General features: G+C 35.3%; 1 protein-coding gene across 2 annotated transcripts in view; it reads right to left on the bottom strand.

The window, feature by feature from the left end:
- LOC105205235 (protein deadpan) overlaps positions 1 to 13,901 on the bottom strand; it is a 197,766-nt gene extending 183,865 nt beyond the window's left edge. For both annotated transcript variants that reach the window (XM_026133845.2, XM_026133847.2), the window contains exon 1: positions 13,123 to 13,901. The gene's annotated coding sequence lies outside the window, so the exon portion shown is untranslated. The remainder of the gene's footprint in view (positions 1 to 13,122) is intronic.
- Positions 13,902 to 15,856: the final 1,955 nt, after the last annotated feature.

Genomic DNA, 15,856 nt, shown 5'->3' with positions numbered 1-15,856 from the left:
TTTTTTTTCGGTCGCGTTTCTTGCTTTATATTTATATCGCGTCGCGAATGCGCAAATAAATCTCGTGCTTTTTAAAATCGGTGTTTCCAATACGAAGCGAAACACGCCAAATCTTAATTTCGAGCTTAATTGCTAAAATATTTAACGCCACGAATACGGACAAAAGTGAATCAAACATACATGGAAAAAACGATTTTTTTGCTGAAGTAACATTTAGCTGGACACAAATCTGAAAATAATTTTGTTGGATCAAAAAATTACATGATATTTATATAAAATTACATAATTTAAAAAATTATAAAAATTATATTGTATAAATAATTTTGTTAGATCAAAATAATTATATGAGACGTTCAATAATGATGAAAGATACTGCAAAAAGTTTGGCATTCTAGTAACAGGAGTCAGTCAAATAATTGATATGATGATTTAAAATAAAAAAGAAGAAGTAAGCCTTAAGAAATTATTTAAAATAATAAATACTAAACAATTATTTTATTTTGGACACTTTAATTATTTTAAAAACTTAAATAACTTGATTTAAATATTTTAAATAATGTTATTTTAAACACAACCGAGTCCTGTTTAGCAATCAGTTTGAGCATTGTACACAATTATTTTCAAAGTCTAACAAAATTGTTTTCAGATCAATATCTAATTAAATTTTTGGATACCTCAGCACAAAAGACCGTTCTTTCCATCTCATTAATGTTATTTAAATGTTATAATTTTCAAGTCAAAATTGGAACAATTACGCAGGTTAAAGAAATGGCTCGCGATAGAGCCAGGTGAAAAAACATAAGAAGGTAACAAGATATTGAAAAAGAGACAGGGACAAGATGGAAAAGGATAACGACAGCAAAGAGGAGAGCTCCGATTACTCTTGTTCACCAATAACGAAGAATGAACTCCTGACCGCGGCGAAATATTGCGCCATAAAATTTGCCATCCTCCTTGTTCCAGCTATCTCAAATCTCTCTGTTCCTTTTCATTTGTTCAAAGTCCTTAAGCAGACCCCTTCGTGTTCTCCATCGGAAAACCGGAGAACGAAAGAGAAAATTTCACCTCTCTCTCCCTCCCGCCCCATCTCTCATTCTAGAAAATTTCAATTCTTTCAAGACTCCGTCTTCTCCATTCCTCTTTTCCCGTCCATTCTTTACATCCTTACGTTTTATTTATTATTTTTCTGTCGCTCGTAGTTCTTGCCTTCTTTCAATCCAAAAACTTGTTCTTCAAAAAATAATTGCATTTTTACAGCATATCTTTATTTTCATCATTACAATCTCATCAATAGTTGTTATACTATTGTTGGCATTGATTTCTTGTCAAAATTATTACTTCTCTAATAATTATTCCTTAATTTGACTTTTTACGGGTATTTCATAAAACTGTAAGACGTGCATAATATACGAAGCAGTCCCACGATATAAAAACTGTCACTCTATATCAATTTGACAAACAATTCCAATAAAGATCTCAAATACTTTGAGATCTTTAAGCACGATTCTAATCTCAAATCTCAAGGCCACGATAGTGAAGAGGATAAGCGAAATAACGATTCGCGAGGAACCTTTCTTTACCTTTCTTCTTCCTTTTCCCTTGCTTCCAGAGTTCAGTTTCTCTCTTGGGTCTGTCTCGCGAGAGATCCGCGCGAATCGAACTCCGGAAAGAGCGGGAGAGGAGCCGAAGGATGCTTGGTTTTTCTTTTTCCTCGTCGTTCCTCGTGCTCGAGTTACTCGCTTCCGCGCGAGCGCGCGTCTATCTGTCGTAGAAAGGATCGAGACAAGCCGAGGGTGAAAGGGCGAAAAAGAGAGGAAAAACGCGAGGACACCGGCTGCCACGAGATGCGATGCGACACTCTCGGGTGCTCCAGTCCGTGGGCTCTCGTCTACCGGGTGAGCCAGAATAGACGGTGATCGCCGTGTCGGCTAATCAGAGAAATTGATAAAAAATTGTGACCCATAAAGAATTTCCACGTCACAAAAATAATCGAAAATCTATATAAAAGTTAACAAAATGTGCGTTTTCTCTATTGGATGCAAATCAAAGTTCGAAATTGTAGCTTGATGTTTCGGTCATCTATTATTAATGATTAACATGTTAAATCTTTCAGTAATAAATTAATTTGTTATAAGCGCTTCTGTAAAAGATGTGATTGAGAAAACCAGTCGCCTAAAGCGTACCTGTGATCTTTTAAATCGTGTCTTCGAAAATGTCAAATTTATAAATTAAAGTTATTAAAAATATAGGAATCATCGACTAATATTTATTTTGTTAATAATTTATCGAAAACGCGATTAAATAATCAATTAATAAATAATCATAATAAAGAGGTAAGTAAGAATATCACAAAATAAAACTGGCTTGAATTTATTTTTATAACTGACATATTTTTATTCATAGTAATTACTAGTTTCACTATTCTTTTATTAATATCATTTCTTTTTAGTAAAATTTATGATGGTATGAATTAGGAAACTTGATAGTTTATAAAAATATCGATTTAATTTTACAATCAAAATGATGCAAAATATTCTACAACAAACCTTCTATGAAAGAAAGTATAATAATACAAAATAAAATTGTATAATTACGTTATTATCAGTTATATATAATAAAAAATTTACATCAGATGTATCTGATTTTCTAAAATGCTGATAACATGCACGAAACAAAATGGAACTTGTTGAAGTTTTGTCTACATTACTTATTTTTAATTTACTTTTTTGCCACTAAATGTTGCTTATATAAAATAAAACTGTAAAACATTAAATAGAAGACCGGTACGCATTCAGCAAACTTTCTTCTATTTCCATTAAAACTTTTATATATTATTATTGTCCAATTCTGAAGGAGAGAGATTGTCATTTTCGTGGAACTGCGACTTCTACACGGTAAAGATTTTGCGGAGTTTTTAACATTTTTTTTTTTGTAAAAAATCAATCCTGATCGTAGCATATCGTCTGGTATAATTTATAATGCTTTTTCAGGAATTGCGTGAAGCCACCCGATAGTCTCGTTGTTACGCTCACCCTCACGCGATACGAAAGGGTTCCAAAGCTTAAATGAGCCGCGCGCTGTCGTGGCATCCGCGGCATTTTCCCCTTTCATCCCCGCAACGTCGCCTCGTGCGCAGCTTGCGGCAGGCCTCTTCAGGGACGACGACAACCCCGGGGACGGGAACGAGGATGACAACGACGACGACAATACCTCATCGGGATCCTTCCACGAAGAACGGCTTTCGCGCGCCGGCGAATTTCATCGATATCGCATGGGCATTATATACCGAGTGGCCGTGAAATGTTTGCCGTAAAAGTTATACGACGCATTAGCTGCATGCGCGAATCCTCGCGCGAAGCGCTAAATTTATTGTGCACATAAAATACGATATTCCAGAGATTACTCGATCGAATTCAAATGGTGCCGCTGTTGTCGCGAAAATGCGGCGCCCGAGATTTTGCGCCGTCCGCATAGATCACTCTAAAGTTATTAATCTTCAAGTTCTATATTTGTGGACTTCATTTGAACGCTCTGTCATCTCTCATATGTAAAATAAAAATTTGTAACTTGGTTACGCTTCTTTGAATGTGAAGCATACGAAAAATCAGTTAATTTAGAATCACTCGCATAGCTCAAACGGTACAAATAATCAATTTTACCCTGCATATTGCATTAAACCGTTAAAGATGACGAATATTTTACGAACGCTCGCGTCCCCACGGTCTATATTTGCAAAACACACGCGGCAGTATCAATTAATATCATTAACAATTCCGCGCGATCGTCGCGATATCGCAGTTGCGTGTACGCTTGCGCTCGATCGAAACCGATATGATAATTAAACCCTGCGGCTTCGTATTTTACGAACGCTCGCGTTCCCGCGTCTCTCTCTCTCTCTCTCTCTTCATAACCGCCATAACACTACGTAAAACGCAATCAGAATCGGATTAAAAATATGTATCCTAGATCCAAAATGTATTCTGCAGCTGTAGCAATTTTTACATTTAATTACAACTTTCAGCAAAATTAAAAAAATGGTTAGAAAAGGGCTCGCTTTCCTCTCATTAAATTAAATTAAATTAAATTTTTCCGGAATTTCTAATAAAAATATCTCACTGCACTAAATAATCACAAAATATCTAAATAATATATTCTATAACGTTATATTACTTCTTACTAGATTAGCTATTATTATATTGCTATCTTATACAGAGAAGAATTGCTGAATACGTCGATCGCCTAAATCGTACTTTATATATATTTATATATATATTTTTATTTAATATAAACATTTAATAACAAAATAAAAATGAATGAGTAATGAACAATGTCGATAAAAATTTAACAGATTACATCTTGTTTAGAGTGTGCTAACCAGATACAACCAATGATCAATTTATCTAGCTAATAATAATGTAATCATGCAATTTTATATTTTCATAAAAGGTCTATTGTAGAATATTTCACATTTATTGTAGTTATTATAAAATTTATTCCTTACCTATCAATTTATTCCTTACTATCAATTTTACCTTAATATTATTTATTGTAATAAAATATATCACCATATATTACAATAAATAATATTAAGGTAAAATTGATAAATGATAATAGTAAAACTAATAATATGAATAAAAATATGTCAGTTACAAAAGTAAATTCAAACCAGTTTTATTCAAAACGTTTTCACCTTTCCATTGTTTAATTATTAAAAATTTGATCTTATTTTCGATAAATTACTCATGAAACAAATATTAGTTAATGATTCCTTATATTTTTAATAATTTTAATTCGTAAATTCAATGCGATATGATTTAGAAGGCCCACAGAAACGACTTAAGCAACTAGTGTCTTAAATCGTACCTTCTGCAAAATTATAAAGTTTTATAATAAATTGTTATTAATTAAAGATTAAACAATAATAGATTCATCAAGCTAGTTGCAATTTCTAACGTTCGTTTGCAAGAAAAAAATAAATCAGTACTAAACGAGAAACGTAATAAAAAATAACTTTCGACATTTCTATATCAGAAAATTTGTATCTATAGATAGCGAAAAATGTCAGTGTCGGCAAACTCTAGCCGTGACACCCGTTACAGTGAAAAATTAAAATGATCCCGGCGTTCCCCTGACCTCTCGCCAGTAGCTATTCCCCCTCCGACAGTAGGTGGTCGCAACCCTCTCGCGCGTGCGAGCACTCGTTTCTACTGATATATATCGGGTGTGAAGAGTCTCGGAATACTTGAGCGACGTCTTCGTGCTAACCCCTCGGTGCTCGGCGAACCGAGACGACCCCTCTTGTACGACCTTCTGCCCCTCCGGCAGCGCGCTCTCTTCCTCGCGCCCCCGTTCTCGCACCCTGAAATTTATTACACTTTGCTTCTCGCTGCGCCTCGCTCTTCGTGGCACATTTATTCCGAGTGCATTATCATACACGCGCACGCACGCGGGTGTGCCGCGTGCGTGTACGCTTTAATAAATACGAATGCATGTGTGTTGCGTGACGCGATATAAATTATGGAGAGTGCCGTCGAACGATTGGAAAAAGGGATGTTTTCGCCCCGCTGTTGTTTACGCTCTTGTTCCACTGTCGTGTGCTATCGTCTTTAAGAGAGACTTGCCTTGCAAATCGGTCGCGATAATTCCATGCGAGTGACATCGCGATCTGACTTATAAGTTAATAAAGACATTTTTCACTCGCTCGCTCGCTTGCTTCTTATTAAAATCTTGCTCCAACTATCGTAAGAAATATACAATATAAATGTTTACAAAAAAAAAAAAAAATGATTTGCTAAAGAATCTACAAATTTAGCTGGATACAAATCTGAAATTAACTCTGTTAGACCATCAACTAATTACGTAAGATACAAGCTGATTGTTAGAATGGCAATATTGTTTGCAGCATTGCTCATCATGCTTGAACTATAATTTGATGGTTCAATAAAATTATTCTTAGATCTTCATCTAGCTAAACTTTTAGCAAAATTTCAGCAGTTCTTTCCGTGTATTTATATGCCTAATTGAATGTTATTGTCAAGTCATATTGAATCTTAAGTCTACTAATATTGACGTTGGATATTTTTAGACAAATCTTCTAAAAATATCTAATGACATAAAACTTTCTCTCTGGCGAACAAATCTGATCGTCAGAAGTTGCATATTAAATTTTAACGCGATCCCATTATTTGCGGATGAATTCAACCTATTTCCTCTCGGCGCAATAAATTGTCCGTGTCCGAAAGGCGAGGACGACGGTGCTTCGAAGGTCTCCCAAAAAGTGTTTCGAAATAGCTAAGCTACTTCACTCGTGAGAATTCAAATATCCGAAATCCAGAATACTCCGCCGCCGTTAGAAATACATCACTCAACAAAATTTTTTTATTTCGTTAAAACTTCTATCGTTCTATTCTATTTTATGACTCAACTCTTTAAGACACAGATCGTAAATATATATAAAAAATAACCTTCTAAATTTCATCCAAATTAATTAAACACTCCGTCTAATTTTTGACAATTAACTGATATCAAATTTTTTTACCTTCAAAGATCCTATTTTTTCACAGAAAAAAATAAAGACGATTCCATGAAATAAAAAAAGAAGTGTTTAATAATGGCTCACAAATTGATCAACCTTACCCACAATTTTTGTTTAATGTTACGTCTGAGAGGAGCGACTTTAAAAGTTTTTTTACGCCTAATCAAAAATATCAAGAACTGTGTTCTTCGCGTAAACACCGAAAAACTTTTGGGCGAGGATTCACGAAACTTTTCTACAATTTCGATATAACGATCGTTTAATGGAACCGTAGGACTCGGAGCTTAACGCAAGAAGGCGGTGAATACTAACTACTGTTAAATTGGCAGTTTAGCCAGATGCCAGGTTAAGCTCTATATATCGGCTACGGACTAACTCGATGTAATGTCCTCCGACCAAGCACACAATTGCAGCTTGCCAGCATGACTGCTGGCAATGCGACGATTCAAGGTTGAATCCATGTGGCCTAATATACGTTCTCGTTTCTCTCCAAAAGTGTAGTTTCGTGCAAGGTCGTGTAAAAAATAAAGAGACGAGGACAGAGAAGTTTGTGCGCGACATTAAATGTATCTGCAACGCTGAGCCTCAAATTGTCATTCTATCCGAGCAATATTTTCAAATTTGAAAGAAACAAATTCTCGCGCTGTTTATCTGCATCTCTGGAATTTGAGTTTTTAATAATTGCTTAAATTAGCTGCAACTCGAAAACTGACAAATTGACACAAGTCGGCGCATCAAAAATTTTGTTGAGAATATTTTGGCTGTATGTACAATGCGAGATAAAAGTTATTGACATTTGAAAACTGAAAGGCTTCTTGAGTGTTTTTTTTTTATCAATAACAAACAAAATTAATCGCGAATACCTAAATTTTAGCCCTGAAATTAGCTGCAAAAAAGAAAACAAAAAAATATGGTTTATAATAGTTTTTGCAACGAAAACCTTAGGACCTAAAATTACAGAAAAATGGAATCGTTTTCATAGGTAAATAACTTTTAAACGAGTAAGTGGATTCAAATGAGTCTTTACACAAATAGTTATTAGAGTTCTAATATACGTAAAAAATTTCATTAAAAAAATCAAAGTTACTCAAAAGCCAACAAAAAAATTAAATAACTTTTGAATCAATAAGAGAAACATGCTTAAATTTTTCACAGGCATTCAAACGTAATAATAGTGCAATTTATAAAGTTTTTAAATTTTTCATAATGCTTTGAGATGTATGTAACACGTACATCTTAAAAAAAAAAAAAATATATATATATATATATACGTCCGCAGTTTAATAATTAATGCTTTAATTACTTATATAAAAAGAGCATTATATTTCTATGAGACTTTTTGAAAAATGTGGAAGATCTCTCGTTAGAGAACGCGTCATAGGCAGTAACGGCATCGGTTTAACTCGATCGTGACCGAAACTCGCTGTTGTACACCGAGGAGTAAGAGGGATCAGCGATACACGCCGATCGAGCGATACACGCCGATCGCTTTTGATCCTCCGACCAGACGCGTGCACGCGTCATCCCTCGGATACAGGGGAGGATGCCAGAATGGTACACATCGTTAGCATGCTGATCTCAGGCACACCCATCCTCGGCGCGCCGCTTTCGCTCCTCCACCCCCCTCCCAAAAAGCTCGCAAATCTCCAATAGCCTAGACCACACGTGCGTGTAAATTCGGCGTTGACTTCGTATCTCAAAAAAATATACAATAAATTTTTGTTATCATCCGAAATTTTAAAAAAATATATAGGACATTTCTCAAAACATTAAGAAAAGTATAAAAAAATCTATAAAACAGATTGCTTTATATTACATTGAAAAATAGGAGAAAAATTTGGCGGTGATTATCTATCTAAATAAAAAGTTATTTCAACAAAAAGTAGACATGTGCTCTAATGAAAATATAATTAATAACGAAATAAGGAAGAATAAAAAAATCTGCAATTTTTATTTAATTTATTTAAAGTGTTAATAGATGTTAAACACATTTTCAATTTTTATTTACTTTGCAGAGACCGATACATCCTTAATGTGCACTGAAAAAAATACGCAAAAATAAATATTGCTCGCAACGTTTTCTTCGACGTTTATTGGTTATAAGAAAAATTTAATTGTGATGATGAAATATACATTTTCGAAATATATCTCATTTTTCTTATCAACTGATTTATTTGCTAGAAATAAAATTTTATTTCCCATATTTAAATAAAGGTTTAGATTTTCAATGAAGTAAATTTGTCTCACAAAAATTTTTAAGTATTTTTTCCTTAATGTTAAAGTATTTTTATACAAAATTATTTTATCTTAACGGCATTGCAAAACACCGCAATCATATATAGAATTATTACAGAATGTTAAAGGAAATATAAAAAACATCTATAGTTCTTTAAATAACTGAATATTATTAATATGAGAGATATTATATGTTTAATATTTTATGAAATTAAAAAGATTAAATAATAGGTATAATATTAATTGAAAATGTAGTTTCTGTGTAAGATCTTGCTGTGACATGAACGCGATTTTTTCATATGAAATTATATAAGTAGATTTTCATGAATTTGATCAAATTTTTCAAAATGCAATTAACAAATGGGACTGGCTGCTCTTCACATTTAAAACACGTGAAAGCTAACGCGAGTAACGTTGGGTTGATCAAAAAAAGAGAGAGAAAAAACTCAACGGTATCGAGCTGTACCTGCCCGCCGCAGAGATATGCAACCAACCGAACCCCGCGAGAATCGACATGTGCGGAGGACGATGACGACGAGGAAGAGCAGCGCGCGTGCCACCGCGTAACAAACATCGAATGCACGAGAGGGGGGCCCGACAGCACTGTCAGTCGGTGGCGCTCTAGAGGATCGGGGGACCGGGGGCAGGTAGCAGGGGGTACGAAAGCGGGGGATGGATGGATGGGCGAGTTGTGAGTTATCAGGGACGGGCAGGCTCGTGCGGCTCTACTACCCCTCGCGAAGGGGGTGCGAGCAGCGAGAGAAGCGGGGAGAAGGGGAGGGGGGCAACGGAAGCGTGGTAGTTCTGGCCTAGTGCTACCCGCATCCACCGAGGGGGTGGCGATGGGATGGGGTGATCGATATGCCGTGCCGTCGCCAGTGCCACACACCACGCCACGCGCGCGTACATTCCGCTTCAGCGACAACGTAAGGAGGAGATGGTTATCGGGGATGCGATTGTTTCGGAGAACGATGAGGAACGTGTTCAGCGGGAGAGGGGGGGGGAGGATTTGTGTGATGTCTACGATATCCCTGTACGAAGTGTTTTTAAGTATTCGCATTAAGTGATAATCACTTTGGATTAGTGAAGCCATGCGAGATTTATCGAAATGCTGTTACTTCAAAAGTGACAAAAAAATACAAATTGTAATACGATGAATAAAAATGTTTTATGTTCAAGTAAACATATTTATTTTAACATCATCATTTCCTTAGTTTAATAAAATATTTCCTAAGTTAAAAAATATACTTTAAACTAATTTTTAACTAGTTTAAATAAACTTTGTAAAATTATTTTATATTTACTAATATTATTTAAATAAAAAATATATATTTTATAATTGGTATGTTATTATCTAATTCAAAGTCTGTTTTCTATGTTTTCGATTAGTTATAAATTTGTTAATTTAATAATTGTTTAATTGTTCAATTAATATAAATATAATTACATAATTGGTTAATTACTATAATTATTAAATTAAATAATTGTATAATTAATTATTAAATTTCTAAAAAAATCGCTATTCTGTTTTAGTAATTTTCACCTTTAAACTATAAATTTATTTTATGCTAGCTAATATTTATTGAAATCAAGAAAACGACGTTAAAATAAATTTATTTATTTAAACATTAGAAACTTTTCTCAGGTGTATAATTGAAGATTCCGTCTCAAATATTTCGGATATTGTAACTTGTAAAATTCATTTTCTCTATGCAAATGTTTATTTAATGCTGCATTAAATGTTACAGCTGGCACTAATGCAATCTGCTAAGCCGATCGTCAAGCATATTTATTTATTTTTATCTGTCTCTCGTATAAAATTAATAATTTATAACAATTTGAGCGGCAACATAGAAAAAATAATAAACATATAATAGAAGAAAAGTTGTTAATTTAATTAAATTTTTTATCTTGATTAAATTTCATCAGTCCAAGTATTTATGTATTTAACTTAAATACATAAAATACTTGAACTTCAATTTAAACATTTATATATTTAGCTTTAATCGAGTTGAAAAATCTAGTCAAGTTAACAACTCTTTTCTCAGTGTACCTTCTGCTGTCTCTCTCTTTCCATTGGAATACGCAGCAATACGTTCCTCAATTTACGGACGGACTTACCTGAAAAGCAAAGACACGAAAATTATCAATATACAATATTTGCACCTTGGCGAGCAAACACTTCTAATCACACAGGTTGCCATCGGCATTTCCGACGTACATTTATCTCGCGTACTGTACGTCGCGCGGTCGTTCGTACGGGGTGAAAAGCATCGGCGGGACGGTGACGAGGAGAGGAGGGAGGCGGGAGCGAGGGTGGTTTCGGAGCGATCAGAACTACGGGGCCGTTCCGTCCGTCCCTCGGCATCGACGCCACCCTCCGCCTGCACTCCGAATCGCTCTAGTTCGACACGTAGAGTCGCACACGTACATACATACACACACACACACACACACACACACACGTGCACGTGTGCACGCGCGCAGACACACGCATGCGGGAGCGGACGCCTCGCTTCCATTTCGCCGTTTTCTGGGTTAAGTAGAACATCCTGCGGGACGTCGCCGTCGACGTCGTCGGCGTCGTCGCGCGACGTGTCCGTACCGAGTGCACGATCGTGGGTATATATATAAAAGTACATATGTATACGGGGTGTCTCGAAAGACGCGCGTTCCCGCGTTTACTGCGAGGCTCACAGCCAATTTTTCTTTGGCAAAATCGGACAGAAAGCGAGAGAGAGAGAGAGAAATGCCGTCGATCTCGATTGCAACCCATTCCCAAAGTTCACTGCTGTATTTATGTGTGTATTTGTCACGAGCACATTATCGAAATATTCTGGGAATCGGAGTCACAATTAAAAATATTTGATCATTGTGACGTCCGCTTGAAATTGGCGCGTGTAAGTTGATGAGTACGAATTCCGATTATCCAGAAATGGAAAAAAAAAATTACACCCGCGTCCGATAAAAATTGATTATTACACACGGTAATAATCAGTTGATAATTTCGCGATCCGAATTGATCGGATTTTTTATAACGTGCATAAATTCGCACGTTAACGACGCATCGATGCGTTGAAGCTCTTTTTAGAAAAAAATTTTATATTATACATTTAAATTAGTTCTATTTTCTACTATATATATTCAGATCAGTTCCCTCCTTCTCTCGCGCACTTTTCAATAATTATTTCAGCGTTACTTATTAAAGGAAGAAATGCAAAATTTCGTTATTCTCATTCTTTCATCGAGCAGTTTAACAAATTTAATATATTATAAGTAACAATAATATATTGTAATACATATACTGAATAATATAATAATATTGTAGCTACTATATTTGCATGCAGAATTTTAGAATTGTAAGGGAGAGTTACCGAATGCATCAAGTTTTTATTATATTTTATACTACTGCAAATAATTGTTGAAAGTTGTAGCCTGTTTTAAGTCTTCTATTAATTCAATGTTTAACGTTTCATTATTAACAAATTAATTTATACACCTTTTTGCAATATGGCACAAAAAGTACGATTCAGATAACTAATCGCTTAAATCGTATCGTCTTTGAAAGTATCGCATTTATAAAGAAAAGAATAAATTATAAATTTAAATTAATTGAGATTTACTTTTTGTTAACTTAGTAAAAAAAATCAAATGTTTAATAAGTGATAAATAACAATAGCAATGAAAACAAGAACGTCAAAATAAAACTGGTTTAAATTTATTTTTGTAATTAACGTATTTTTTTCATATCAACATTATTAAGTCTACTATTGTTACATATTAGTCTCATATTAATAATTTATTATATAATGAAATTTATGATTTAAGAAACTTGATGTTTTACACAAACAAAAATTTTAATCTTTATAATAATATACGAACGTAGAATATTCTATAATAAATCTTTTATAAAAAAAACATTAAAATTCGATATAAAATTGCACGATTACATTATCAGCTACAAAAAAATAATAAAAAGTAACATCAATAATCTGAATTTTTTTAATCTTTTTGGCATGCACAATACAAGATGTAGGTTGTTGAATTTTCGTCCACATTGCTTATTTTTTAATTATTTCAAATTGTCACTCAAAGGCTGCGGTCAATCAGACATTACAAATGCTTCGAAGCATTCGATTAACCAATCAGAACAAAGAATTTTACAAATTGAAACCAATCAAAAGATGCTTCAAACCATTTGTTGCATCATCTTGCCTTGCTCGTACCCAAAGTTGCTTATATTAAATAAAAATATAAAATATTGATAAAGTATATGATTCAGTCGGTCAATATGCATTTAGCAACTTTCCTCTACGTTTATAATTATCGTACGCATTAATGATAAAACGTACCTTAATTAATATGTTGCAATAGTCCACTCGCAGTCACGCGCTCGATTCCATGCTCGATCATCATCTGGTTGAAGATTTATCTGGAGCATCTTCGATTCTTCGTCGAATCACTACCGTCGCGTCCACTACGCTTCGAACGTGCGCTTCGAAGCGTTCACGTAAAAAAAAAGTTACTTGAATAAGTTGGATTAGTCACAAGATTACACTCACTAATTAGCACTCCGTAATCGCGCGAAATTGTACAATACTTGGCACTCCCGGATCACTCGCGGACACCGTGGCGACGAATCTTTTTCACGTCGTGAACACTTTTGTAGAAGTCATTTCAAAATCTACACTGTTAATATTCGTTAGTACTGACAATATTAATTGTGTAAGGTCCCTATCAGAGCTGCGAAGTATAATTGAGACCGTCGGCGAAAGTGACGCGAGGTTAGGTTAGGTTAGGTTATTCGCGTTTCAAGCTCCTCAATTGAAACTTGACGACTCTATCGCGCAATCACGGATATCGGCATTCTGTAATCGCGCGGAATTACATTCGACGGTCCCGATAATCCGGATCAGACACTCGCGGCCGGAGAATCTTTTTCACGTCGCGTATTATTCCCCGCGCGGGAAAGTTATTCCGGCCACCGCGGAAGATGGTGACGAAATTGGCGGGAGCTCGATCCTCTCTCCGCGCCCATACACCCCGCGATTGGAATGTGACGAGATGGGCGAGTTGACTAATCGCGATATCGATTGACAATCCACGATCGCGAATGGACGTTTACTCCCGACGGTATGATTCACTCGCGTTCGTCGCTATCGCGTTCGTCGCTACGATAAACCTTTCTTTCACGTCGCGGACACCTTCGCGCGGGAAGGTGTTTCCGCCTTGCGGAAGAAACGCAAACCGCAATGAACATGGCGGCGAAATTGACGCGCGATCGTTTCTCTGTGCCGGTACACCGGAGTCGAAAACGCTAGGAGCTATCCGCGCGATATCGATTGACACTCCGCGATCGCGAGTAGACGTTCATCCAGTCCTTCCGATAACGCGATTCAATCGCCACGACGAATCTCTCTTTCACGTCGCGAACACCTCCGCGCGAAAGGTCATTCCGCCTTGCGGAAGAAACGCGAATCGCAACGAATATGGCGGCGAGTCTCACTCTGTGCTGAGTGCCGGGTCGCCGCGAGTCGAAGACGTTGGGAGCTACCCGCTCGATATCGATCAACACTCCGCGATCGTACGAAACTTTGCTCGAAACGGTTCCCCTCAATAACCCTACGAATTGCTCGCGGCTTCGCCAGAGTTATGCCAAATCTCTTTTTTCACGTTGCCGTCGCATCGCGAAAACCTCCGTGCGAGAAGTCATTTTCACTCGGAACAATCGCGAGACGTAACGAACGCGGGATAGCGCGATTACTTCATTCCGAACTTCGCGACGAAACTTGGAGACTTGGAGGCGAGAAGCCCGGCTGATCGCGATCACGAATATCAGCTAGAGATCGGCAGAAACTTTCGTTCGACACGTCGCGCCGGTCCCCGCGCGAACGACACGGCCGCCGTGAATCGCCGTGACCCAAGATCGATATAAGCTACAGGCGTGACGTTTCTTGAGAAAGATCGACAATCGACACGAACGTAGTTGCGAGTTGGCGGTCGAATAGCCAATCGAGACCTTCATCTCGATTAGAATTTTATGACGTCACATTCATTTCAAGATATTCTCATAATTCAGATGCTTTATGTTTTATGTCCATTTCTACGAATGTTTGCAAAAACATATTTTATAATTGTATTTTAGGCTGCGGTCGACTAGACATTTATACAAATGCTTTGAAGCATTTATAATGTCTAATTGACCGTACCCTTAATGTACATTAAATTCGATTCTTCTTACAATTTTTCCGTTTTCAATTTTAAATATAGTCGAATGTTAATTTAACATAATGTGATAATAATCGCGTGCTATTTATTTATCTTAAAATTAATGTTTCAAAATTATATTATTTTTGTTATTTGTTCATTTACAAATCATGTTATTTTAACACCGAGAAATACAAAATATCAATTTAACACAAAATATTCTAATAATGTAATCTAACATAATGTTATTGGTGTAATATTTTGTGTTAAATATTTTGCACTTCTTAGTGTCAAAATAATACAATTTATGGATAAATGAACAAATAACGTAAACAATAATATAATTTTGAAACGTTAATGTTAAAACACATGAATAAATGGTACTTGTAATTGTCAGTACTTTATAAATATTAAGTTTACTGAAGAAAGATATTTCCACAATTTGCTTTCAAATTGTATTAAAGTGTTGTTTTTTGTTAATTTTTTAACTTAATATTTTTATTTTCTAACATATTCATCTTGCGTTAAATTAACACATAAATTTGAATAGACCATTTGAGATATGCAATATGTTAAATTAACACAAGCTGTATAGATTAATTTTAATCTCGATTTACTTAGGGTTTTAACAAAATAACTAACTTGCGATTTCAAGACAATATTTTATACTCTAAATCTTTGTCTTTAATAGACATCTTGTGTCCTCAATTAAATAAAGATTATATAACAAAAGTATTATATATATGCATATGTATATATTTCTTTCTCTCTCGTATACTTTTTAATAATGATTTCAGCGTTATTTATTCAAAGAAATATAAAATCTCGTTATTCTCGTTCTTTTTTTTTAATAAGTAACAATAATATAACAAATGTATC

Source organism: Solenopsis invicta, chromosome 3, assembly GCF_016802725.1.
Source record: "Solenopsis invicta isolate M01_SB chromosome 3, UNIL_Sinv_3.0, whole genome shotgun sequence".
Classification (NCBI taxonomy): domain Eukaryota; kingdom Metazoa; phylum Arthropoda; class Insecta; order Hymenoptera; family Formicidae; genus Solenopsis; species Solenopsis invicta.
The sequence above is the reverse complement of the archived record's forward strand: the minus strand, read 5'-3'. Positions and strand labels throughout refer to the sequence as shown.